Below are 26,087 nucleotides of genomic sequence, written 5' to 3' on the forward strand. Positions count from 1 at the left end.
ATAAACTTTATGGATGGCTTTTCAGCCTTTAAAATATGGTTAAGTAAATAAATAACTTAACCAGCCCCAAATTCCTACACACCCCATTTCTTCTAAGTTTTGTGAGGGCAACCTCCGGCAAAACTCAACAAAAAGAAAGAATGACCCAGTCATACTCCTTTGCACATAAATATCAGGAACTACTCACCAAGATGCTTCCCAGACGGTGTGCTGGAAAACACATCTACCTATGGCTCCATGGGGCCCTTTGCTGGTCCTCTCTCTCCTTCTGGAAACAGTAATGTCCTGGAAGGAGGTAGTGAAGACTGCAAGGCCTCCAATTTCAAGCTAATTGGAAACTAGAAACTTTACTTAAAATTTAAATAATAGTGTAAAATACTCTATTTTCATTTGACTCCACCTCAGACATTTTGCAGCCAGCCCATAGGATGGGCCTCTTATTTCCCAACTCTACCAAAAAAGGAGAACTGTTCCATTATTGTTAACATGATAGATTATCCTTAAATGTATTGTCTATTGCCTCACTTAGGTTTAAAGAGTCCATTTTAATATAGGCAAAGTTTTAACCAAAGCCCATATCCAAAAGTGAAAGTTTTGCCACAGTGGGAAACACAGTGGAATCTCTGCTCCACTGTGTATAAGCTGTGTACTTACCATAACGGTAAGGAGAAGAATATCTATCATGAGAGGGTGAGAAGGGAACAGGCCTTATTTCTACGGAGCAGAAGTTTGAGGAAGGCCTAGGAGGAGGTGTCTGAGCTGAGTGCTTGCCTCTTACCCTGTGAAGAAGGATGTGTGGAATATGAAACAAGAGATAATCAGGCCTCAAAGTTCCAAGCATGCACTGGCATCAGGTGGCTTCACTGTGAACACCACCTGGGGCCCCAAGGAGAATCTGAGGCCAAAAGGAAAAGCCATTTTCCTGCCTGATCTGAAGGATGAAGCCAATGTCAGCACAGACCCCAGAAGCTGTGCTGAGGCCCAAGGACCAAGACATGAGTCAGCGTGGGTTGCAAAGCAGGTAAAAGTGAGGACATTGCCATCTGCCCTCAAGCTTGCACACTCTGTCAACTCCCCACATCGCAAAGCAAACCATAGAAGCACAGACGGCAGAAGCACAAAAAGGAACAAAAAAATCAGTTGTGATAATGGATCTCAATATTACAATCGGCAAGTCTTGAGGTCTCTATCTCAAAAATATCTGGAATCTATCTGCATCTCTCACCCTGTCTCTTACTACAAAACCTTCTTTTCCCTGTTCTACCAAGACAGACTCCATCCTGCTCTCCCAGTGTGCCCCATGTTGCTGGCAGCCTCTCCACAGAGCCTCAGGGTGATCTTTCTGAGACATAAATCAGGCCAATCTCACTCCCATGCAGGCCTGGGGCCAGGGTGAGAACAGTGAGGCACTCACACTCAGCATTGGTTATGTGCAGGATTAGACCCTGTCTTTATTTAAAATTGTGATATTTAGGGGCGCCTGGATGGCTCAGTCGGTTAAACGTCCAACTTCAGCTCAGGTCATGATCTCACGGTTTGTGAGTTCGAGCCCCACATTGGGCTCTGTGCTGACAGCTCAGACAGAGCCTGGATCCTGTTTCAGATTCTGTGTCTCCTTCTCTGCCCTTCCCCCATTCACGCTCTGTCTTTCTGTGTCTCTCAAAAATGAATAAATGTTCAAAAAACTTTTTTAATTGTGATATTTAAAAATAAATAAATGAATAAAATTGTGATATTTTGTTCATCATGGATTTTTGCATTTGTTTCCATTTTTAAATATATATATATATAACTTATCTCAATTATTGAATTTTTTGGCACCCCCTGGAATTTTGTGCCTTACTTTCCTGACACTGCTCCTAGGCTCCAAAGTCCTCCAACCACCTCCTGTACACTTAGGAAAAAAAACTCCTATCCCCTTCTTTTGGTCCATCAGCATTACGTGACTAGACTACCATCTCCCTCTGAACGACTCTCTCCAACCACGTTGGCCCCCATGTTTCCATGCTGCCATGCATCCCAAGTTTCCTCTGGTTTTATGACTTTGTGTTTTCTGTCCCCTCATTTTTCCATGCTTCGTCCAGATGGCTGGATCCTCCTTTGGGTAATACTCAGGTATCACCCAAATATCACCATTCATGGGGGTCTCCCCTGACTGAGCAAACTGAAGAAAAACCCTTTGAAACCTCAGTCAGTCTCTTTTAAACCATCCTGATGGATGTTCGTGCCACTTATCAAGGATTGACATTATCTGGTCTGTTTATTCGTTCACCTGATTTTTTTCTATTTCCTCCTCTCCACCCACATAAGATCCATTAGAGCAAAGACTTTCTGTTTGTTCACACTTACTCCCGAGAGATAGAACACGATCTGGTGCACAGTAAGGACCCAAATATTTGTCAAATGAATGAACATACTACAAACTACCCAGTATTTAGCTTCATAATACAACTAAGTGCACAGTATTTAAAGACTGGACATATTTAAAACCATAAATTTCATACTTTTTAACCAAGTGAATAACTCAAAAAGTGAGACAGTTTTCCATTTTTTCCTGAAAGTAGTTCTCAGTAAAGAGGGATGCTCACCACAGTACATCTGTGAAAAGAATTCGTCTCTACCATGTGATGTGCAGACACACTCCACCTGTGTATGTTGGAAAAATCAAGTTCACATCTCTCTCCGTTTAGGAATTCAATTTCCTTAATTATAAAATTCAGAGAATAAATGGCAATACTGATAACCAGCATTGGAAAACAGTTCACATTCACAGGCCAATTGGTCTCCAAAGTCACTTGCAGTCCTAACATTCCAGACCACTTTAATTCATAGGTCACCCACTCCTGACTTATACAGGTAACAGGAAGGTCCTCGGTGTGATCAGAAGAACCAGCTGGCTACTGGTGCCTTCCAATAAATCTCCAAAGAAGGAAATTCCAGAACTAAAAAGTTTTTATCAATCACAAAAATATCCCTATCACCAGCCTCCACATGAATGACACAAATAAATATTCATTAGGTGATTAAAAAATCGGCTTCCCGTGGGGTGCCTAGGTAGCTCAGTTGATTAAGTATCCACCTCTTAATTTCGGCTCAGGTCATGATCTCACAGTTCATGAGGTTGAGCCCTGTGTCAGGTTTGCACTGACAGCACAGAGCCTGCTTGGGATTCTCTCTCTCTCTCTCTCTCTCTCCCTCTCTCTCTGTCTCTCCCCCTGCATGCTCTCTCTCTCAAAATAAATAAGTAAACATTTTTTAAAAATCAGCTTCAGGTGAAATTTTGTGAGTTTACTATATATGTACTGGACTCAATGCTGGGAGATTTTATTTATATTATCTTATTTAATCCTTGCAACACCTCTGTGAAATAAGTAATACAGGACCACAGTCCTTTATATGCAATTACAAAAGCCAAATCTCTAAAAGCTAAGTTATTTTTTAACTCTTTTGGTGACAAAAACTGGCCTGAATGAAACAATGTGAGTGTATTACAATTTTTATTAATCCATTTACTATGAATGTTTATATATGTTGTTACAGAAATAGGACAGTATTTGATTACAGGGAACTGTTGGGATATTCCATAATACATATGTACTACATTACTTTTATTCTGATAAAATGTAAAAATCACCTCTATGCTCCTAGACACAAGTGGCCCCAAAGTTTTTTGACAAAGTATTGGATATTAAACTCAGTTTTATAGGGGAGGACATTGAGGCAAAGATTTTATTTATTATTATTTTATATATACATAATTTACTGTTAAATTGGTTTCCATACAACACCCAGTGCTCACAAGGCATAGATCTTAAAGTAACTTGCCTAAAGTCACATAACTAGATTTTGATAGGGTCAGGACTTAAACACAGTTCTTTTGATCCCAATTTCATTTCCTACCCTATGCAGCTAATTTTCTTGGAAGGAAGACAAAACATCTATATAAATTAAGTACAGCATAAAGGGGAAGGTGAATGAGTGCCATAAGAGTGGCACAAATAAAGTTCTGTTTGAATTCAAGGAAGAGAAATTCTTTGATTGTATTGTTCCAGGAGGACTTTGTGCTACTACTTCCCCCCACCCCCCAAATATCATTTCTGTCACAGCTCAAGGAGGTTTGGCCACAGGAATGCTATCTCAGCAACCCCAGGCTAGCAAAAGTAATGACTGGTACCCACAGTGGAGCTGGATGCTTGAGGTTAGGTGGGTCAGGAGTGGGGGAAGCTGGAGAGATAAATAGGTGAGAAAAGCCGACCTTTATTGAAGACAGTGTGAGGCTGTTCAAATATGGCATCTAAAGATCATAGCAAGTTTGGATTCAGGCAATCTTCAGAATCCAGAAGTCCAATATGGCAGTTGAAACATCAGAGGATTTCAGAGAGCAAGTTGAGAATCAGGGAGGGCAACTGAAGATCTGTTTCCTCATGGCAGGGCCACCATTGCAATTTATTCTCACTAGTTTTAAGAATAAGCCAAGGGTAGTTAAGTGAGATGAGTTGTAGTCAAGAGAACAGAGAAGCATGGCAACATATTTTGGGTCAACTTAAAAGGGTAGCTCAGAAGAGTATGAAAAGATTCTTTGGATTGAGGCCAGACACAGATATACTACATCTTTATCTGATTGAAGACAGAGAATGAAGAACTTCTATTTTGGAAAAATGGTAGGCTATAGATCCTAAAATCTACCAGCCACAGAAAGTTTAATATATAAAAGTTTAATATTATATGTATATAATAGTATAAAGTATAATTATCTGTATGACATGTGTCAATAATAGTATATCATCATTATTATTCTATATGATTATAATATATGTGAGTTATTCAATTATATAGAGCTACATTAATCAGTTGTAAAAAATAAGTGAAATATTCACAGACCCACTAAGAAGCTGAAGCTGAGACCAGAGAGGTAAGAGAGTTCTAATGCAGGCATTGTGTAAGACCAGAAGCCAGATTGGAGATCCATCCGTGTAGAGCTAGGATTCACAAGGGGTTATTCCTTCAGGAAAATGGTGAACTAAAAGGGAGCCTGTCCAGCAATAGCAAGCACAGAGGAAACCTTGGCTCTGTATAGAGGTTAAAAAAGACAAAACACCAAAAAATAATCCTATGAGATTTCAAAAACCCAAGTTGGGCCACACAAAGGGATTTGGGGCTAGAAATTACACTATCTATGTGGCCCAAAAAACCTAGAGAAGAATTTCATTTATGATGGACCCAAGTCTGTGGTGCTCCTAGATACTTGGTAAAGATGATTGAAAATCCACCTAGAGAAACAACCCCTCCACCCAGGCCTCATGGAGCTCCCTCAGAGGTAATACCAACAAATATGAACTTACATGAACTCACAATCAAAAATCACAAAATCTACCAGAAGACAAGAACCCATAAATAAGAGTCATCAGAAACAACAAACAATAGAACCAGACCCATAAAGTTTCAGATAGTGACATTATCAGATTCTAAATGAAAGATAAAGTGACCAGACAAATTTGAAAAAGAACTAAATAAAATTTTGAGTTTTGTTAATAGAATAGTTATTGAAAATTCAGTGAAGCTATAAGCATACAACCAACCAAATCCTGACTGTGGAGAATTGCATAGGACAAATGACCTATTTCTTCAAAAACTAAATGGCAAGGAGGAAAGCAAAGGAAATGGAAACTGCTATAGATCAAAAAAACAAACAAACAAACAAACAAACCCTCTACCAAATGCAATGTAAAGATCCTGATTCAAGTAAACCAAATCTAAAATATTGTTTAAAAAATATTTATAGAGAACTGTTTGAAGGACAATAAATATTTATTTTCTGTTCATTTTGCTAAGATGGGCTTTTGTCTTAGACTTATATTGAGGGGCAGTAGGAGAAACAGCCATATAACAGCTATCCACAGTTTTTACTGTAAGGGTACCATCTGGGATAATGTCCACTACTTTATAGTGTGGTCTTAAGACCTATGGTAGGATTTTCTTTCAAGTCTCAAGAAAAACTGTGTTTCTCCTGATTCAATCTTGTCTCTAGGATACTACAACTCTTGAAACCATGCCTGTTTTTCTTTCTTACATTGGTCTTTAGCAAACTCCAAGTCAAATATTCAATCCACTTCAAGCAGCATCACAGAACCATATGGGATACATTCCTGTGAACTATTTTATCACAAACTAGCTCTATTTGTCTTTCCTTGGATTCCTTTAGCCATATAGTTTATACTTTTAATATTTTTTATAATCTACCTCAAGGTTTAAATAAAACTGCACACCACCTCAAATTTTTGGGTGTCTGCTCTAAAAGGAACCCAAGCTTTATATACATTTTGGGGGGGTGATTACAGATGATACCTATAATGTGCATGTCATATGGTCACTCAACAAAAGTATTTCTGCATTTAGCTTTTCATCTCATTTAAGCTATAGCTCCTTAATAACACAAACTGCATTTTTTCAAGTTTATAACACACATAATGCCTTGCACACTTAAATAATCTATTTAGGAGTAAGAGAACCAGAGCATCATTAAGACCTCACACAACCATGTAATGCTCTGGGGCTTAATGACAGGAATGAATTCTAAGCCACATTCTTTGAAGCAAATGTTTGAATTTGTGCACTAGATAGATTTTCATGACCTCCTAAGGCACAAAGTTCTGGAGACAGAGATAACTAATGATGAGTATTTGATAGGTTAATACATTGCATCCTACTACTAAGTAAATTGAAAATATAGCCCAAATTCATAGGGAAGATGCAGGTCACGGCAAATTCATTAGACTCCCTCCTCTTTTTAAATCTGTGTTCTGTCTCTGAAAGTTCAAACTCTTTTATGTTGTTATCCTCAATCAGAGCATCTAATAATCTAGTATGTGACTCCATTTGAAATTCCATAGATCTCATTTTCTGTTTGTATTTGTGTAGTCTAAATAAGACTAGAGGCTAGCCAGCAGAGACACACTGTATGGGGTACTGGCAGTATGAGTCTCAGTCCCTAGGGAACCAGAGCTACAGTAGAAATGAGTGATGGGCTAAGCAGGGATGGCACAAACTACCAAAAGCAACTGCCATAGCTGCACTTATATATTTTTAAGGAATAATTTATTATTCCCATTTTATAGGTCAGGAAACCAAGGCTGTCAGAAGTTTTCTTCCCTGAGGGCCATAATTAGAAACGTACCAAACCAGGATTTGAAACTAGAGATATGTAATTTTACAGTTTCTTCCACACTACCCTGCAATGGAGAGAAGTATCACCAAAAAAAGTATAAACAATGTGTATGGGAGTTTGGAGGAGAACATGAGTAAGGAAGAAAAGAAAAAAAAAAGCTGATAGTAAAAGAAAGTGATATTTGTTGAGCAACTACTGTGAGCCAAGCACTTTTATATGTTTTATCTTATCAAAGTCATACAACCACTTTGCTTGGTAGGACATTTTTGTCCACAGACAAGATGAGCCTCAGAAAAGTAAAGTGGCATCCCTAAGGTCACACAGTCAGTAACTACATAGCTAGGAATCATATCCATAACTTGTGACCCAAAGTCACAAAGTCACTTGGGACTCCAAAGGCCATGTCTTAAACTAAAAGTACTTTCAAGCTCCTATTTCTATTGAGTTTTGTTCCTATCTTGTTTGACCAAATGTCAAGAACCAGACCAGGAAAGGGCCAAGACTGGATAATCAGAGAGGCCTTGTCCAGCAGGACAAGGGTGGCCAACCATCTTGGTTTCCCTAGGTCTGAAGGGTTTCTCAGGATACAGGACTTCCAGTGTTGAAACCGTGACAATTCTGGGCAGATGCTGATAGGAAAATTCAGTGGCTCAGCCAAAAAGGGATCCATTCACCATGAGATTAACAGTTTCACGCATAAGTGGCCTTAGCATGGCAGTCAAGTAGCAGGATGCCAGGATGGAAGGGCAAATCCACTAGGGGACAGGCAAGAAGACAATGAGATGCAGTTGGGTTCTAGGGATTCAGGAGACAGTCTTGTGAACACAGCTCATTTAAGGTGATACTTCTGTTACACTAAGTCAAGAATGCTTTCTATATATGAAATATTCTTATAACACTGGAACTGCACTGACAAACATCAAACGCTACCACTTTGTTAAAGACCAAGGGTTTTTTTCCCAAGCTCTTTGCCCTACATCCATCTACATAGCATAATTTTGAAATGGAAGGTTTTGAATTCTGGCTTCTCTATGTCAGTGTCTTTATCCCTCTGTTTTAGGCAACCAGCATTCTGAATTTTATCCATCTTATCAAAATGTGGAAAGGCTCTGCACTCAGTCATTGAAGCCACTAGTGTGAATTAAAGCCAGTGTCACCCGTCATTCTACATCTCCATCTAATGGAGTGACTTGCCTTCCTAATAGTATCAAGAGTACATGGAATAGCTGTTGGGGGGGTGTGAGGAGTTGCAAATGGCTCTCCCTCACTTCTCCCACCACCATATTACACGGAGTTGACAGAAGACAAGCAAATCAAATTCAGAATCCCAATCAACTGGTTGAAAAATTGGGTAAGGCTTATCCTCTTTTGAAACTTTATTTACCTATCTTTTTTCCCAAAATTACAATGATAAAAAAGTTTTTAAAGTTATTTCCTTAGTCCAGGAGATATCTCTCCTGTAATAGTTTACTAAAAACATGCAGTGAAGGTGCCTCATTAGCGCAGTAGGTAGCACATCAGTCTCATAAAAACATGCAGTGCATTTTGCTCCATGAAGAAGACTGGCAGGAGTCCCTGCGGTAGAGTGCTTTAGGAAATGACCCTTCATCCTTTCAAGCATGGATGTTCAGAGCATAAATGTTCAAGCCCCATTTATTTCTCTGCAGACAAAGGTTTAAGGACGGAGTAAAGAGTAGTTTGAAAATTCTCTAGTAACTGTAGAGTACAACCTACCAAGAGCAGTTCTTCCCAGATGGCTGGAAGATCATTCCAGTGAAGGAGGCAGGATGGCACAAGGTTTTTGCAATTTTTTTAACATTACTTTTTAGAACTTCTTATTGAAGTATTGTCTATGCATAGAAAAGTACACAAATCACAAATACACAGCTTATATTTTTTTGAGAAACCGAACACATGCGTATAACCAGCACTAAGATCAAGAAATGATACATTACCGGTACTTCATTAACCCTCCAGAGATAAACTACGATCTTGACTTCTAAAACTAAAGCTTAGTTTTGCCTATTTCTGCAATGCATAGAATTCAAATAATTCATATGTATTCTTTTCTAGCTGTCTTCTTTCCCTCAATATTTTCGTTATGAGATATTGTTGCACGTGACACTAGATTATTTATTCTCACTGCTGTATAATCTGCCTTTGAATGGATATACTATAATTTATTTTCTACTCTATTGCTGATGGCCATTTGAGTGGTTTCTAGCTTGAAGCAAGTATCAATACCATTCCTATGAACTTTCTCATACATGTCTTTTGGTAAACATGTGTATGCATTTCAGTTGGTTATATATGCCTAGGGATAAATTGTAGGGTCATGGTATATGCATGCAAATGTTCAACTTCAGTAGATATTGCCAAATAGTTTTCAATGCCTTAGTCATCTGGGGAGAGAGCACAATTGCTAATGAAATCGCAGATTTAGAAGAAATTCTGGAACTCCAGTGAGTACATTCCCTGGTTTCTGGCTGACTTGCATTCCCATTGACTCCACTGAAGACAAACCTCCCAATAAAGAAGGTACATAACCTTCTGCCCATACCCTTTTTATTCATCATAACTTGGTAAAAGCAGCCATGGAATGGCCCTACCTTCAAATTTACAATCCCCCCTAAACTCCTGACTCCAAACTGGCCAAGCATGGCAACAGTTTAGAGCATACTTTCTAAATACAAAGACCTGGATTGGACTCAATTACCTACTGGCAAAACATTCAGCTTCTCTGAGCCTCAGTTTCCTTATCTGTAAGTTGGCAACTATCACCTAAGGTGTGTGCCCAGGGCTTGTCACAAAAGAGATTATATTAGTTACCTAGAGCTGCCATAACAGGTACCACAAACTGGGTGGCCTAAAATAACCAAAATTTATTCTCTCACAGTTCTGGAAACCAGAAGTTGGAAACCAATAGGTCAGCAGAGGTGGTTCCTTCTAGGAGAATCTGTTCCATGCCTCTCTCCTAACTGCTAGGCAACCCCTGGCATTACTTGGCTTGTAGCTGCTTAATTCCAATCTCTGCCTACATTGCCACATGGTCTTCTTCCCTGTGTCTCTCTCTGTGTGTCCACCCTAATCCAGTGTGACCTCATCTTAATCTAATTAATTACATCTGCAAAGACCCTACTTCCAGGTAAGGTCACTGAGTTTCTGGGTTAGACATGAATTTGGGGGAGACACTATTCAACATAGTACAGAGGTATTCAATAAGTAGCAGCTACTAGTATCTACAATTTTTATTTTACTGACCAATGGATGGATGGACCTTTCATTGATTAACTCAAATATTTATTGAGCGTCTACAATGTGCCAGGTACAGTTACAGGTGCCGGCAGCAATACAGTCCTCCTCTCATGAAGGTTAAAAGATTCGCAGGACTATTAATAATCATATAACTTGCCAGGTGGTGATGATAAGAAGAAAAGGAAGGCAGAAGCACTGTTATCTAAAAATTCCAACTTGGTTTCCTCCATTCTATCCTGTATGCAACCTTCTCCTCGGAGGCCATGTCCTCTCAGCCTTTCATTGTGTTCGTTGTAAAGGATGACACGGATTTTTCTACCTAAAAATGAGAAAACCCATTCCAGATCACACTTTCCATTACAGTGGACAAATTAATCATGATTATCCCATGAACTGGAGACTTGTATAACTGAGGAAATTGTTCCAAATGAAAGAATAGCTCACAGGGTAGGAGGTAAATCGAATTCCACAAGTGATAATAAGAGAGAGCAAAAAGAGGGCAGTTATGTATCAGGCTGCATGAATCATTTACTATAAATCCAGATGTTTGCAAAATGAAAAACAGGCCAAGTCTGTGACCTCGTGAACTGATGTAAGGACTGGTTAAAATATGATGGGAGAATAAATATGGAATTTTTTTTAAGTCATGAAAAGGCCATTTACCTATCTGTCACTTGGAAAACATATAGGAGATATGAAAATATTTAAAATTTTATTTTGAACTGCCATCAAACTACTTAAATTTTTTAGCAACCGAAGTTTCAATTATTATAAATCAGGAGCACAGCATGAGTGGCTTGTTATATCATTGTGGAGAGAAAAACACTTTGTTAAGCTCGTTTCCAAGGAAATGAAACGCTTTTCAGACATGTCATTAATGCTCATAAAATCCCCCGGAGCCAAGTAGAGGGCAGATGTTATTTTTCAGAATGGTCACAGACCATCAATAGAAGGAAATCTCATTTAATTGTTTGAGTATTTATTTGCTTATTTATACTTCAAGGAACTAATTTAAGAAATGAGACTAGAGTGATCTGTATTATTAAAACACATATCAAACAACATAGAAGAAATCTACACATGAAGAAAATAATAAGTGAAGTGCACACGGAGAATTAACCTATCACAAACAGAAGCAAAACACCAAGAAAGTGGAAACTGTCAGTTCTTGTAAATTCATGAAGCAAAGAATCGTGAGCCCCAAAGCCTCCCTCTTAAATTTGTACTAACACAGAACTAACTTCCACACTGGCCCAGTACATTACCAGTGCCCAATAACCTGCGTCAACCTGCTGGAACCTTCTCTCCTATACATCACACTCCCAGTCGTATTTCCAAATCCCACCTGTTCTCTGTATCTTCCCTGAACTGTTCCACTTCCCCCAGATGTCCCACTGGATGTTTAAACCACTATTCCTATCCTCTTCCTGTCCCTACCATTTTCTGGGAAACGACATTCCCGCCTACCATGCATTCCCACTTAGTCCTTCTGTCCTCATTTTTCTCACTGAATCCACCTGCCTCCAATCTGCTTATCCTGACTTTAGGGTTGCAAGAGTTTCCCCTCCCTACCCAAGAAAGGTAGAGATCATCTCAGAAGCATAAAAGGCACCAACAACAGTCAGGTTGTCACGGGGTTTTTTTTGCCCATGTTGTCATAGGTGGAACTATGAAAGAGCCTGTGAGGCCTCAAAAGACAACTCTGAACTTTGTGGTGTGTTCCCTCACAGAATCCCTTGTTAACTAAATATTTATTGAGCAGTGTTGGGTGAGAAACTACCTTGATATAATGGTAGCCTCTAAGTACACTACCAGGCAAGCTCTCCCAGGGGTCATGGAACAGAAAGGCTCTCAGATACATTAATATGTTGGAATCACATGGTTCATTAAGTGAATTTAAAGCACATAGCAAGAAGCAAGAGCAAAAAGATATGGTGTAAGTTATCACACTTGGGCTCCTGTGCAAGCAGGTGGGGAGAAACTACATGACCAGAATTCTGGGTTCTGTATTCCCTGTGCATGGCAATGGTGTGAGCATCAGAGTTAGTATGGGCAAGAGGGCCCAAGAGGTGAAGGTGCCTGGATTAGAGGGTACATACTTGCTCTATCAGAGTAATTCTATATGGCCATAGCTGTAGTTTGGCAATTAGCCTATTGAGCAGCCACAGATTATATTTGTACTTCTTGAGTAGAGGATACACAGACCAAAATAGATGTGTCAATGAGTAGCCATATTAAGACCTCATAAATATTCAGTACCTTCTGTATGGTCAACGTATCATGAATATGTAGTGATTACTTAGTCCACCCTTTTCTGTGTGCATTCACACAAATATGCTCTACTTAATTTATTTGTCAAACTGGTTACTCTATGCTTAACACATCTTAATGAGTTGCATCCATTCTTTGTGTTTTCTTCTATCACAGAACTGAACACTCTCAAACAATTTAGTAAAAGCACTTTAGGAGCAGTTACTGTATTTCTAGCTCTGGGGGCAGGAAGATCATGCGTAGAGCAGGAAGTAAATGCACAGAGAGTGAGCACTTGGGGACATGGGCAGCAAAGACATCCTAGAGGGGTTGCTATGTGAGGTGCAACTTCAAAACTGTGTAGGACCTGCCCTGGAGACACAGTCTGGGCCCTCCAGACAGAGGAACGAAGGACTGAGCAAAGGCACTGAGGAGTCACCCTGAGTGGCACCTGCAGCAAACTAGAGCATCAGGTGCAGAGTTCCAAACAGGTGCCTGGAAGCTGGGGCTGGAGAGGAGACAGGTGGCAGTAGGAGGAAGCTCTGTATGAAGCTGGAGTTGGACATCACTGAGGAGAAGGTGGGCAGCTGCCCATGAGAGCTATGTGCCAAGCGTGGGGCGGGGGTCCCAGCCAGGGCTACAAGGATGGGGGCTCTGAGAACTGCCAGCCGGATTTTGGAAGTGGGGAAAATCTAACGTGGTGCAGGTCAGGAGGATAGGAGGTGCTGCGTCCAGGAGGCAGAAGAGCATGGTTTGGGGTGGCCCACCTCACCTCAGCCTCTCTGTTGCCACAGAGCCTTGTAGGCTGTTTGTCAGAACTGTCTCAAAGTAAATGAACCAGTTTTCACTTCTTTCATTTCCAGCAACTGATGCATAACTTCACCCAGTGGTGGACAGTGTTCTGCACTATGTCATTCGACATTACCATTCCCATTTGGTTTCTTGGGGACCTGGGGTCAGACTCAGAACTCAGCTTTGACTTCACAAAGGGGCACCTTTGCTCCACTCACTACAGCTGAGCAAACCCCCTTTGTGGGCCCCTTTTCAACCAGAGCTGATTAGGTTCTATTTATAGTTGTGATAAAAGGGTAAACATATCCCAATTTCTCTAAATATCCATGACAGACTCATAAACTAACTAGTTTAACTCCTCATTCCCAACCTACAAACAACCTGGATGCAGAGAGGGAGCTGCAGGAAAGTAAGAAAATAAATATTTGTGAATTACACACAGCATGCTTCCTAGTTCTTCAAGCCAGCTCAAATTTACAATGGGCTACAAATGGCCATCAGTGGACGAATGGATACACAAGATGGGGAATATATATATAATGGAGTATTACTTGGCAATCAAAAGAATGAAATCTTGCCATTCGCATCTATGTGGATGGAACTAGAGGGTATTATGCTAAGTGAAATTAGTCAGAGAAAAACAAATATCCTATGACTTCACTCATATGAGGACTTTAAGATACAAGACAGATGAACATAAGGGAAGGGAAGCAAAAATAATATGAAAACAGGGAGGACGACAAAACATAAGAGACTCTTAAATATGGAGAACAAACAGAGGGCTACTGGAGGGGTTATGGGAGGGGGAATGGGCTAAATGCATAAGGAGCATTAAGGAATCTACTCCTGAAATCATTGTTGCACTATATGCTAACTAACTTGGATGTAAATTTAAAAAATAAATTAAATAAAAATTAAATAAAAACTTACAATGGGCTAATCCATGTTCTTATTCATTCACTCAACAAACATTCTTTGAGCCCCTAATGTGTGAGCAGCACATGTGTTTCACACAATGATTCACCATTAGGCAGGTAGGATTCATATGACACAGTCTAATTAAATCAGAGATGGATGCACCTTAAATTAATAAAGCTTAAACCTCAGAGCACCTTCCCAGAATAGATACTTTCCAAGACCCCAGGAGGGAACTTAGCAAAGAGCTTGCATAGTTGTATGCTTTATGAAATGTGCAAATGTATAATATTTTAACTGCAATTGGCTTAAGTCCATTATATACTTCCATTTTGGCTTTCCTTCAGCCACACTTACCCTCAGTTTGGGTGTTTTAGGAGTGGCTACAAACATTTTGGGGATCTAGCTTAGAAGTTAAATTGGGGGTACATTGCTGGTTTGCAGTTATTTCCCATGGATAGTTAAGTCATTACTGGCCATCCCAGTGTAGGACGTAATTCCAGGAATGCTCCTCTACCCATTATGCTGACTTGCTCTGCATCAAGACAAGTATAGGGCCAGAGGTCATATCATAATATGAATATGTCTTACTGAACCCCATACCCCAATTATGTATTTGGAGAAACAAGGTTTGAAACGTAAGGAGCCAAAAGTCAGTCCATGGAAAAATTTTCAGTCCTCAGATGTGTAAAACTGGGTGCTTTGGTTGGGGAGAAGACATGGAAAGGCTCTTAAGATGAATTATTGCCCAGGATGCCAGGTCTACCCTGGGAGTTCTGGAAAACCAGGGACAATGTAGACCTACCAAGTGAAAAAAAAGGAAGGAGGCATTAAATGGATAGGGTGGAGAGAGAATGGAAAAAATGGCTTTGCTCACCTGGAAGAATTTTATGCTTTTGCTGAACTAAGTGGTATGTAGGGTTCTCTTTAGTCTTAAAATAGGATTCTTGACACAAAATTATGTCTAGCAGTTGGAGTCACATATATAAAAGGTAGTTCCCCAGACTGTCAGGTCTTACCTTGGTAATTATTTGTATCTGTAGCTTTGAGTTATTTATACATATATTCTTCTGAAACCAGAAGAAAAGTCTCTGGCCTCAATTCCAGAGTCATGTTGGCTGAACGCCATAGCTTACTTTTCTAAGAGAGTCTTTACCAACCAAAGATCTACCTCTGCCTTCCCCAGGAGCACCTACCTTCATATTCAGAATACATTAACACATGGTCCTCTCCACTCAGTCCTCAGTCTGGAAGCCCTCTCCATCAGAAGATAAACAGGGGGTGCTGTTTATCTTCAGACAAACAATGCCAAGTGTTGTTTTCGGGAAACTTTGGAAAGTTCAGTCCTTCTGTGCTCTGATGGGTTTCCAGAAAATTACCAGCCAACAGCCTCAGGCCCCCCATACTTATAATGGAAAAACGTTATTCATGCACCTATAACATATTTGCTTCAGACATCCAAGGAAAGCAGATACACTAGAAACTTTTGTAGTAATGAGTGGGAAGTACAGTCTAAAATATTCAAAACATAAAAAGCATGAATCACCACAGTATCTGTAGCTTATTGTCCTAGGTGGATAATGATGCTTGATAGAGTTTCTTCCCATTCTGATGGACAGTGCTAGAACAGGCAGTTCTTTACACAAACATCGGTGTCATTTAGGATGGGACGCTTTGGGCAGAAAGCCTGATTTAACTAGCTTAAACAATAAGGAATTAATAATCTCAAATGACAAGAAGTCAGAGGTAGGGTCATTCTAGGGCTGGTTAATTCAGCAGCTCAATAATCTTTTCCACTCCACCATCCCCAATGCAGGTTTTCCCTTCCAGGTTACCCGCCCCCCTTCATGGTGCCAAGATGCTACTGCAGCTTCAGATAACACAAGTTGAAGGCATTGTCTGGAAGGCCAAATGGGTCAGTCTCCTCTCACTTATGGCTTTTTCTAATGTCAGGTTTGTGGATATATGAGTTATATACTTACATATATAAGTAAAATTCAACAGTTTTAAGTATGCAACCTAAGTTTGACCATTGTGTACAGTCATATAACAACCAACGTGTAGAACATTTCCATCATTCCAGGAAGTTCCATCATGTCTGTTTGCAGTCAATCTCCTCCCTCAATCCAGCACCTCACAACCACTAATCTTATTTCTGTCCTTATAATTCACCTTTGCAATAATACAAAAATACAGATTCAAAGGGGTACATGCACTCCAATGTTTATAGCAGCACTATCAACAATAGCCAAACTATGGAAAGAGTCCAAACGTCCATTGACTGATGAATGGATAAAGAAGATGTGGTGTGTATGTATGTATGTATGTATGTATATGTGTATATATATATGTGTGTGTGTGTTTACATATATAATGGAATATTATTCAGCCATCAAAAAGAATGAAACCTTGCCATTTGCAACAATGTGGATGGAGTTAGAGTGTATCATGCTAAGCAAAATAAGTCAGTTAGGAAAAGAAAAATATGTAATTTCACTTATATGTAGAATTTAAGAAACAAAACAGATGAACATATGGGAGAAGAGGGGAAAAAAAGGGAAAAGAGAGTGAAACAAACCATAACAGGCTCTTAAAGAGAGAGAACAAACTGAGGATTGATGGAGGGAGGCAAGTGAAGAATGGGCTAATTAGGATGGGTGTTAGGAGGACACTTGTTATGATGAACACTGGGTGTTGTATGTAAGTGATGAATCACTGAATTCTATTCCTGAAACCAATATTGCATTGGATGCTAACTAATTAGAATTTAAATAAAAATCTGAAAAGGAAAAAGATAATAATAATAATTTGCCTTTGCAAGGATGTCATATAAATGGAATCATACATTAGGGCAGCCATTTGTGTCTGGCTTTTTTCACTAAGCACAATGCATATGGGCCCCATCCATATTGTTGCATATATCAGTGATTTGTTCTGTTTTACTGCTGAATGGTAATTCCATTGTATAGATATACCACAATTTGTTTATCCATTCACCAGTTGATGGACATTTGGGCTGTTTCCAGTTTTAACTATTATGAGTAAAGCTGGTGTAAACATTCACAGACAGGTCTTTACATCTCTCAAGTAAATCCTTAGGAGTGGGATTGCTGAGTTGAAATGTTAACACACGCTGCTTTTTAAGAACAATAAAACTTTTCCCAGAAGTTTCCCATAAGTATGTCTTATTGGTTAGACATGACACTGAGTCACATGCCCCTGCCTAAACCAATCTCTGGCAGAAAGAACAGAAAGAAACTCATCAAAATCCACTTCCACGGCTATAGGGAAAGGAAAATCTCCCCTCACCACATAATTTCCCAGGGAAACAAAATCCAGGCTCTTCCGGTGGGAGAAAAGAAAAAAATAAGTTTAGGCAGACAACCAAGGGTGACCCACACAGGAACCACCCTACCTCTGGACTTCTTTTTCTTTTTTAAAGTTTATTTATTTTTGAAGAAGAGAGGGACACAGCATGAGTGGGGGAGGAGCAGAGACAGAGGGAGACACAGAATCCAAAGCAGGCTCCAGGCTCTGAGCTGCCAGCACAGAGCCTGATGCAGGACTGGAACTCACAAACCATGAATCATGACCTGAGCTAAAGTCAGACACTCAACCGACTGAGCCACCCAGGTGCCCCTGGACTTCTTACATTAGATAATTAGTTCCTTATTTTGTAAGCCACTTGAATCAGATTTTCTGCTGAAAGCATCCTAAATGGCTCTCATGTGACTGTCTGTAGCAGTTATACAATCAGAGGGGACTTTCATGACTTGTACCTCATAACCCTAGGGTCCTGGACCACAGCCAATTGGACTACATGTTGGTGAGTGGACCATATGGCTCATTGGGGCGTTCCACTCTAGATTTGGCTGAACTGATCACAAGGTCTCTGGGAGACTGTAAGCTCGGGACAGAGGCAGTAAGTAGAAGAATGGCAGCAGGATCAGGAGACCAGCACAGAGAAAGCTAGCAGAAGGCGTGAGGGAAGGAGGGTAGAGGGAAGCCATGTCAGAGTGAGGAAGTGGTCCAGAGTAGCAAGAGCAGGAGAAGCAGAGATCAGCAGGCTCCGATGTAGGACCCAGTCATCACACTAGGGAGCACTGGCCAGCACTTCCGGGAGAGGGTAAGAGGCCCACTGCCATAGCTGCCGTGTACCTGGAAGAGCCTTCTGGTTTTGAAGACACTCGGAGATGACTGCCAGTCTCTTTGATTTCCCCGGGTGTCCATATACAGAAGCTGCCACCTGAGATTACCTGAGGTAACAGAACTGGTTCTGTCCTTTGTCCCCAGAGCTTGCTCACTTCATAATCTTCTAATCACAAAGCGCCTGAATGTGTTCCTGAAGACCAAAGTTTACAGTGAAAACTGGGCCACAAATACAGTAACAACTATGTCTCTCCTGAGCACCGTCAGCTCCTGAGAGAGGCAGAGATCAGCACATGTGACAGCACAAACCAGCAGTCCCTGAGGGCTAACTCTGAGCTGGGCACCATATTAAGCTCGTCACACAGGCTAACTCACCGAATCCTAAAAACTCTACGACCTAGGTGGTATACTTTTCTCCATTTTACAAATGAGAAAACTGAGGCCTAAACGCTAGTAATTTGCCCAGCTTTCACAGCCAGAGAATGGCAGAGTCATTTCCTGATGTGAACAGTTCCCACTGTCAGCCTATGGCCCTCTGATGGGGACACAGCATGGAGAAGTACCAGGAAAGGCAGAAGAGAATCTCAGCCCCACTGGAAATGCTGAGGATGACAACTAGCTTACGAGGAACCCCAAAAGCAGGCTCATCAGGAACCCAAACTATACTACATGCACACACATTTCAAACCCTCTAGCCCAAGAAAAATGTCTCCCACTTCAGAACTCAGGCCCAGGGAGTGAATTGGACCTCAGGCCAAGAAGAAGCAAGTGATTTAGACTCAAGGACTTGTTCTCCAAGGATTCATGACTCAAAGTGTGGACTGTGGCCCAGCAGCAAGGGCATCAGCTAGACACTCGCTTAATGCACATCTCAGACCCCACTGGAGACATGGTGAATTTGCATGTGTATTTGACAAGACCAAAAGGTGATACATATGTACTTAAGATTCGGAAATGCTCTGTTCTAAAGACACCTGGTGTCTTAGGAACAAGGGATAGAGGTTGGGAAGAGAAAGGAAGCCAGACCGTCTCTTATTCTGCCCTAGTCCAAACCTAAAACTGGCCAGTATATTTTTCAGACCTTGTATTTAATGATGTCAGGATGTATCCACCTCTGCACTGTGGGGTTGGTATTTTGAATGCCATTTAACAACAAAAACAGGAATTGGTTTTTTTCCTTATGAATTGCTTTCCTGAATCTCTTATATGTGCCTCATCTATTCTCTCTGGCTATGTGTGTTTTTGTGTGTGGAAAAAGCAGAGCTTAAATGTCAGAGGGAAGGGATCAGATTCCCTATCCTCTTGCCAACCAAGAGCACATTTACTAGTCTCTTCCCTCCATTAAACGTTAAATGATGTTTATGAAGCACCCACATGGGCCTGGAGCTTTTCTCGGTGCTTGGGGTTGCCAGGTGGCCAACATAATGGCATTACCCTTTATGTGAACTTTCTACTCTGGTGTTCTTGGAGGCTCTGTAGGAACATGAACAGGCTCATATTTAAAGTAAGAACCAAGATGGGAGACATATACAACACATGAGAAGTAGTCTCTGATTATCAATCAGATAAATCAGGGAACAATGACAGGTCAGTTTCATCTTATCTCAGTTCCCCCATCAGCCCAGTCCAAGAGCTGTCCTCGACTTCTCTGGCCATCATCCACCCTGGCTGAACCCTGCCAGCTCCTTACTGTTCAGAGGAAAACTGGACAATCCAGGAAGTGCTGAAAAGGGTGTCAAAACAGAGCAACTACTCCTATTAAAATTGCAAAGATGGGGGCACCTGAGTGGCTCAGTCAGTTAAGCATTTGACTCTTGATTTCAGCTCAGGTCATGATCTCACTGTTCATGAGATCGAGCCCTGCGTTGGGCTCTGTGCTGACAGCATGGAGCCTGCTTCAGATTCTCTCTCTCTCCCTTTCTCTCTGCCCCTCCCCTGCTCATGCTCTCTCTCAAAATAAATAAATAAACATTTAAAAAAAAAATCTCAAAGATGGAGTGACCAGACTCACCAACTCCATATTGGCGTTCATGATTTTACAATGAGAAAATACACTTCAAAGCAGAGCTGGCCTAGAAGATATAGATCATACAGTCACTACAACTGCAAACTTGATAAGTACAAAAATGGGCATTTTATCCTAACACATGAGGAAAGGAGATAGGCTTCCTTAAAGATGAACTGCATCCTTTCTTTTGTGTCTGAACCTGAGATCTTTCAACATCTTGTTCTGGTTACCAATTGCTCTGTAAACTCAGGGTGGGTAATTATCTTCCTATGTCACCAGGAACTAAGATATATAGTATATAAAGGTAGACTATTACATCCTCCTACTCTACAAATGCCATTAGTAAACTAAGCATCCACTCCAGAAAAAGCGCACAGAGAGTCTTTCTCAGAAACTCATCTGCACAGAAGGCAGGAAGGAGGAGGAGGGGGAAAGCTGAAAGCTTGCGGACCACCAGCCTCTTACCCTCCTCTCTCTTGGAATCTGTGGCTTGAGTTCAGGGAAATGCTTTCAGGCCAGTAATGAAGAATCCAACGCCACCTCAACGAGATTTGCAGGTGTGAGTGGGAGGCTGCAGGGCAAACCCAGATGAATGGGAACATGGGGAGAGGAGGATTTCTGGTACACAAGCAGAAGCAAAAGCTGTGCTTGAATAAGCAGAAATAGGACTGATGCCTCTCTCTGAGGGAGAGTGGATGGGTCACCCCAAGAGGCAATGTAGAGCTCTGAGCTGCACAACCCTAGTGCCGCTGTCAGGGAAGGATGCAACAGAATGGGAGACTGCCTCATCAGCCAAAAAGAGAACTGTCTGGTGACTTGCAAAGTCTGCCAAGCCCATAGGCACTAACTCCACAGCTGCCCAGGAAAGGAAGCAGTCTTGATACATCAACTGCCATGAAAGCAAATGAATGGGTAAGCCAAAGGTACAAATGCTTGCCACATAGTAAGCACTCAGTAGTTAGTTCCTGAATGAATGAAGGGATGAATGAGCCCATTTAAGTTTCAGAGCCAATCATTTGGTGCAAGAACTGTATCCATTCATTCATTCATTCATTCAGCACATACATTTTCAGCATCCATTTTATGTCTTGAACTAGGCATCAGTGAATAAAACAGAAAAGGTCTGCCCTCCAGAGCTTCTAGTGGGGAGACAAAAATAAATATAAAAGCAAACAGATAGTAAGATAATTGATAGCCAAAGGCAAGGGGTACAGAGAAACTAAAATGCACTACTAGACTACAGCAGAGGTCAGAAAACTTTTTAAAGGGCCAGAGGGAAAGTATTTGAGGTTTTGTGAGCCGAAGATTGTCCATTGCAACAACTCGACTCTGCCACTGTAGCATGAAGGCAGCTACGGACAACATGTAAATGAACGAGCCTGGCTGTGTTCAAATAAAGCTTTATCTATTTACAGACACTTAAATTCAAATTTCATACAATTTTTTTTATCACAAAATAGTAATCTTCTCTTGCTTTTTTCAACCACTTAAAAAAAAATGTAAAAGCCATACTTAGCTCTCAGGCCATATGAAACCAGGTTGGTGGCCACTTCTGGCCCCCAGGGCATAGTTTGCAAACCCCTGGAATAAAGTGACAGGGGAGAGAGAAGTGAGGCTCTGTGTGGAAAGGGATGTTCGAGCTAAGTCTAAAATGAGAATAAAGAACCAGCCAGGTGGAAAGAACATTCCAGGCACAGGGAGGAGTGGTGCAAAGGCCTTAGAGAAGGAATGAACTTGATGTGCTCAAGAAACACAAAGTTCATTCTAGTGGCTAATGTACAGTGAGTGAGAGAGAAAGTTGCAGGAAATGAGTGCTTCTTGAGGCACATGGTCTTTTAACAATAATATAGATAGATAGATAGATAGATAGATAGATAGATAGATAGATAGATAGATATCTCCACAGTGCTATACACCATAGACAATTGTTGATGGTTGTGAGGGGAAATGGGTCTAGAAGCTTCTGTTCTCACTAGGTCCCAGTCTCGAGATGGAAGGATGAATACAACCCTGGTCTCTGTTCTTAGCATGCAGGTGTGAAGCTTCCTGTGTGAGAGGCATACATTGTGCACTTTGACTGATGGGCATGTGTTGGACAAAATGGATTCTGACTTTCCCAGCCCTGGTTTCTCTTCTACATATTCCTTTATTGCTCAAGATTAGTCCTTCTTAGATTTTAAACTACAGCATCCTTCCGGAAAAACTGTGGGAGAAGCAGCCCACAAAATTAGATTGTTTTGTTTTAACGCATAATAGCCACTTCAGGGTTTACAACTTGAGGAGTGTTATAGATGGTTTGATTCCTGGATTCTAACCAACATCATCAGCCTGGTGCCTTTCACATGACTATTTTGATATAATCTCATTAGATCCACATTATCAGAAGTCTTCTGGAATTCTGTATTCAAAGGGAAAACGGACAACTCCATCCATCAACCACACACCAAGACAACTATGGCTACCACCAAAATCGAAGTGAAGCAGGTTCTTGGAAGGCCCCTGCTACACCTTCTTCATCCCCTATACCTAGGGATAGAGCAAGAGGGGATGATGGGGGGAATCAGCCAGGCTCAGGTGAAAAGAATTTGTCTTTGCAGTATATTGTTCTGATTCTTTGGCTTCTGGTCCCTACAGCTTCTGGATCTGAGTCAATTCCCGATCTTGTGGAAACTACCCAAGTCCATACTTTACCCCTTCATATGTGGATTTTTACTTCATCAAATAACATTTCTTGCACAGAATTAAGGCACAGAATAGCATCTCAACCCTTCAAGATCCCCAATTGGGGGGCAAAGCAACTCAGCAGTTTTCAAGTCCTGGCAGCATCAAAAGAGCATCTGCAATCAATTACCACCTTTCCCCCCCGCCCCTGTTTCTCACCATCCTTTGCTTAAAAATGGCTAACTTATTTTTTTCTCTCATATCCTTGTAAAAACACATGCACACACCAACACACACATGTGCTTCCAGGCTGAAATCACAAGTGCCAAAGCTCTGCCTGGAGAGAACGTTTATGACTGGCTTATACATCCCCGAAAATAGGGGTTTATAATGGAAATACTGACAGATCATTAACTATAATAGCATAAACCAAGGCGCAGAATTTTCACGTTGTCTCCATTTTGTTTGTGTCAGCAGGATTTCCAGACCAGAATCTGGTTGTAGTTCATGAACTATGCCCTCATACATGAGGCCAATTTGAAGACAAGAGGATAGCCCACAGAAAATGGCTCAGGACACTCAGAGTCCAAGATACTCTGGGATGTTTGGATTTAGTAAAGATCACAGGAGTCTCGGCACGGAGAAGACACCATCTAGTCTAGAAGCTTAAATCCCTATCAGCTATTCATCTCAAATGACAGACTTCTCCTTGCCCCAAGTGCAACTTTTACTAATGTAAAGTAGCAACTTAGAGCATCAAGCTAGCAGTTGATAGATCAGAAGTATTCCCTACCAGGGCTCAGTCTTGGTTCTGGTGCTCTCCTCCAAGAACAGCAATCCACGAATTCATCTCCCAGGCTTGGAACATTGCCTGACATACAGTAAATGCTCGATGCGTAGTTGGTGCTACATGCAAAGAGGGGCGGGTCAGCAAGCTAATGAAGGAATCAACAGATCTCTATTGGCCTCAGGTTTCTCATTTGTGGTGCAACAAGATCAGTTGTTCTCCACTCTAGTTGCATATTGAAATAACCTTGAACTTCTTTATAAAAATACTAACACCCAGAGCCTACTACCCAACAGATGAAAAACCCCTCAGGTGCTTCTAATGTAGACTAGATGATTCTAAAATTCCTTTCTGTGTTTAGAATTCCATAGATTTGAGCTAATCTGAGTCCGAAAATTCAAGGCCTAGAATTTGTTTATCCCCAGCTCAGACAGATTAGAAGAAGGAGAGTGAAACAACATCGAGGAATCATATTTAGGAATTAATGACCACGTATTGGCTTCCTTGGTGCCAAGCCTTATGCATTGCATATCATTATCTCTAATCCCTCGAACAGGTGACATTATCCCATCATCCCTGTTTTTCAGATGAGAAACCTGGGGCTTAGAGAAATGAGTTATTCAAGGGATAAGGAGTTATTCAGAGAAAGGCAGACCTCCTGAGCTGTCACAGGGTGTGGTCGCTCAACTCCTTTTCAGAATTCATTGGTGTTCAGCATCAGACAAAGATGTGGCGCTCAGGAAGTGGAGGAAGAGAGAAGTGAGAACTTCAGAACGCACTACATGAAACCGAGGTTTAGGGAGGAGGAATTTCCTCCCAATCCTGCTCCTCTCCAACTTGAAAAAGGACAATCCTGCCTCTCCCCCCAGGCCTGGGCCAGCTGTCAGAGATGAGCCCTGATAAAGGCCCCGGGCCTCCTCCTTGAATTCCTTTGTTCCAGAACCTATCCCATTAGAAAAAGGTCACACATCTTTGGCCCCTTTTAATTTCAGGGGTGGAGAGGTAAAAGCCCAGTCGGGGAAACATGTGCAATTATGAGCAATTACTTAAACGGCTTTCAGACAAGCCTTGGCCCTCCACCAGCAGGCAGAAGGGCCGGCGTCTGGGTTTTGTAGGCCAGGAGAGAGGGTAAGAAGGTGGGGGTGTGGGGGAGGGGGGAGGGGAGACAGCAAAGGCTTTTGTCACTAGACTACAAAAAAAAAAAAAAAAAAAGAAAGAAAGAAAGAAAGAAAGAAAAACCCATCGGTATTTCCTGCCACTGGACTAGCTGACACTAACCAGCCCCAAGCAGGGGAACTATTCACTTAAAAGTCATCGTTTCCTTTACTTATCTGGCTCTAAAGAAACAAATCTATTAGCAGAAAGAAATCACTCCAACGGCTTTAACTAAGTGCTTCTCTTGCTGAAAATGCCAAAGTCCTGCCTTCAGCTCCCACTAGCCAACCCCCGGCCTCTGCTCCTCCCCAGCAGCAGCTCGGAGCTGGGGAGCTGGCCCGTGTCAGGGTGTCTCTGGCCACTACAGATAACAAGGGCCATTACATTCCAAGTCCTTCCCCAACCTCCTCCCCTCCCTTCCGCCAAAATCCCAAACCCAATTTCTCCCTGGCAGATCAAAGGCTGCCCGAGCTACAGGAGAGCTCACTCGATCAATAAACTCTTGACACAGGAATAAACAGAATGATCCAATATTTTCCTTCAGGATTTATTTGGTCCATGGAAGAGCAGTGCATTGCTATGCCTTTCCTTTTGAGAACCATGACGATTTGGTGTGGAGTTCAAAATAGTTTGCTCTCTGAATTAAAAGACAAAAATGTCCAAACAGCTCCAAGAACACTTTTCTAGCATTTGTTGGTCTTAAACACACAAACCGTAAGAGGAAGCTTAGCAGTACAGTTGGACGGCTTGGACCTTCCAAAAGCAACTTTCCCATTCCAACTAAGTTTACAAGAGTTACTAAAGAGCTACATATGCGGCTAGATCTAATTTTAACAATCCATTTTGCAATTTAGGACATATAATAAAAATTTATACACTTCTCTCACGGTTCATCCTACAGAATTCACAAGTACTTCACAGAAAACGATCTGAAATTGTGGATCCAAAAG

Source organism: Panthera leo, chromosome B3 (assembly GCF_018350215.1).
Source record: "Panthera leo isolate Ple1 chromosome B3, P.leo_Ple1_pat1.1, whole genome shotgun sequence".
Lineage (NCBI taxonomy): Eukaryota > Metazoa > Chordata > Mammalia > Carnivora > Felidae > Panthera > Panthera leo.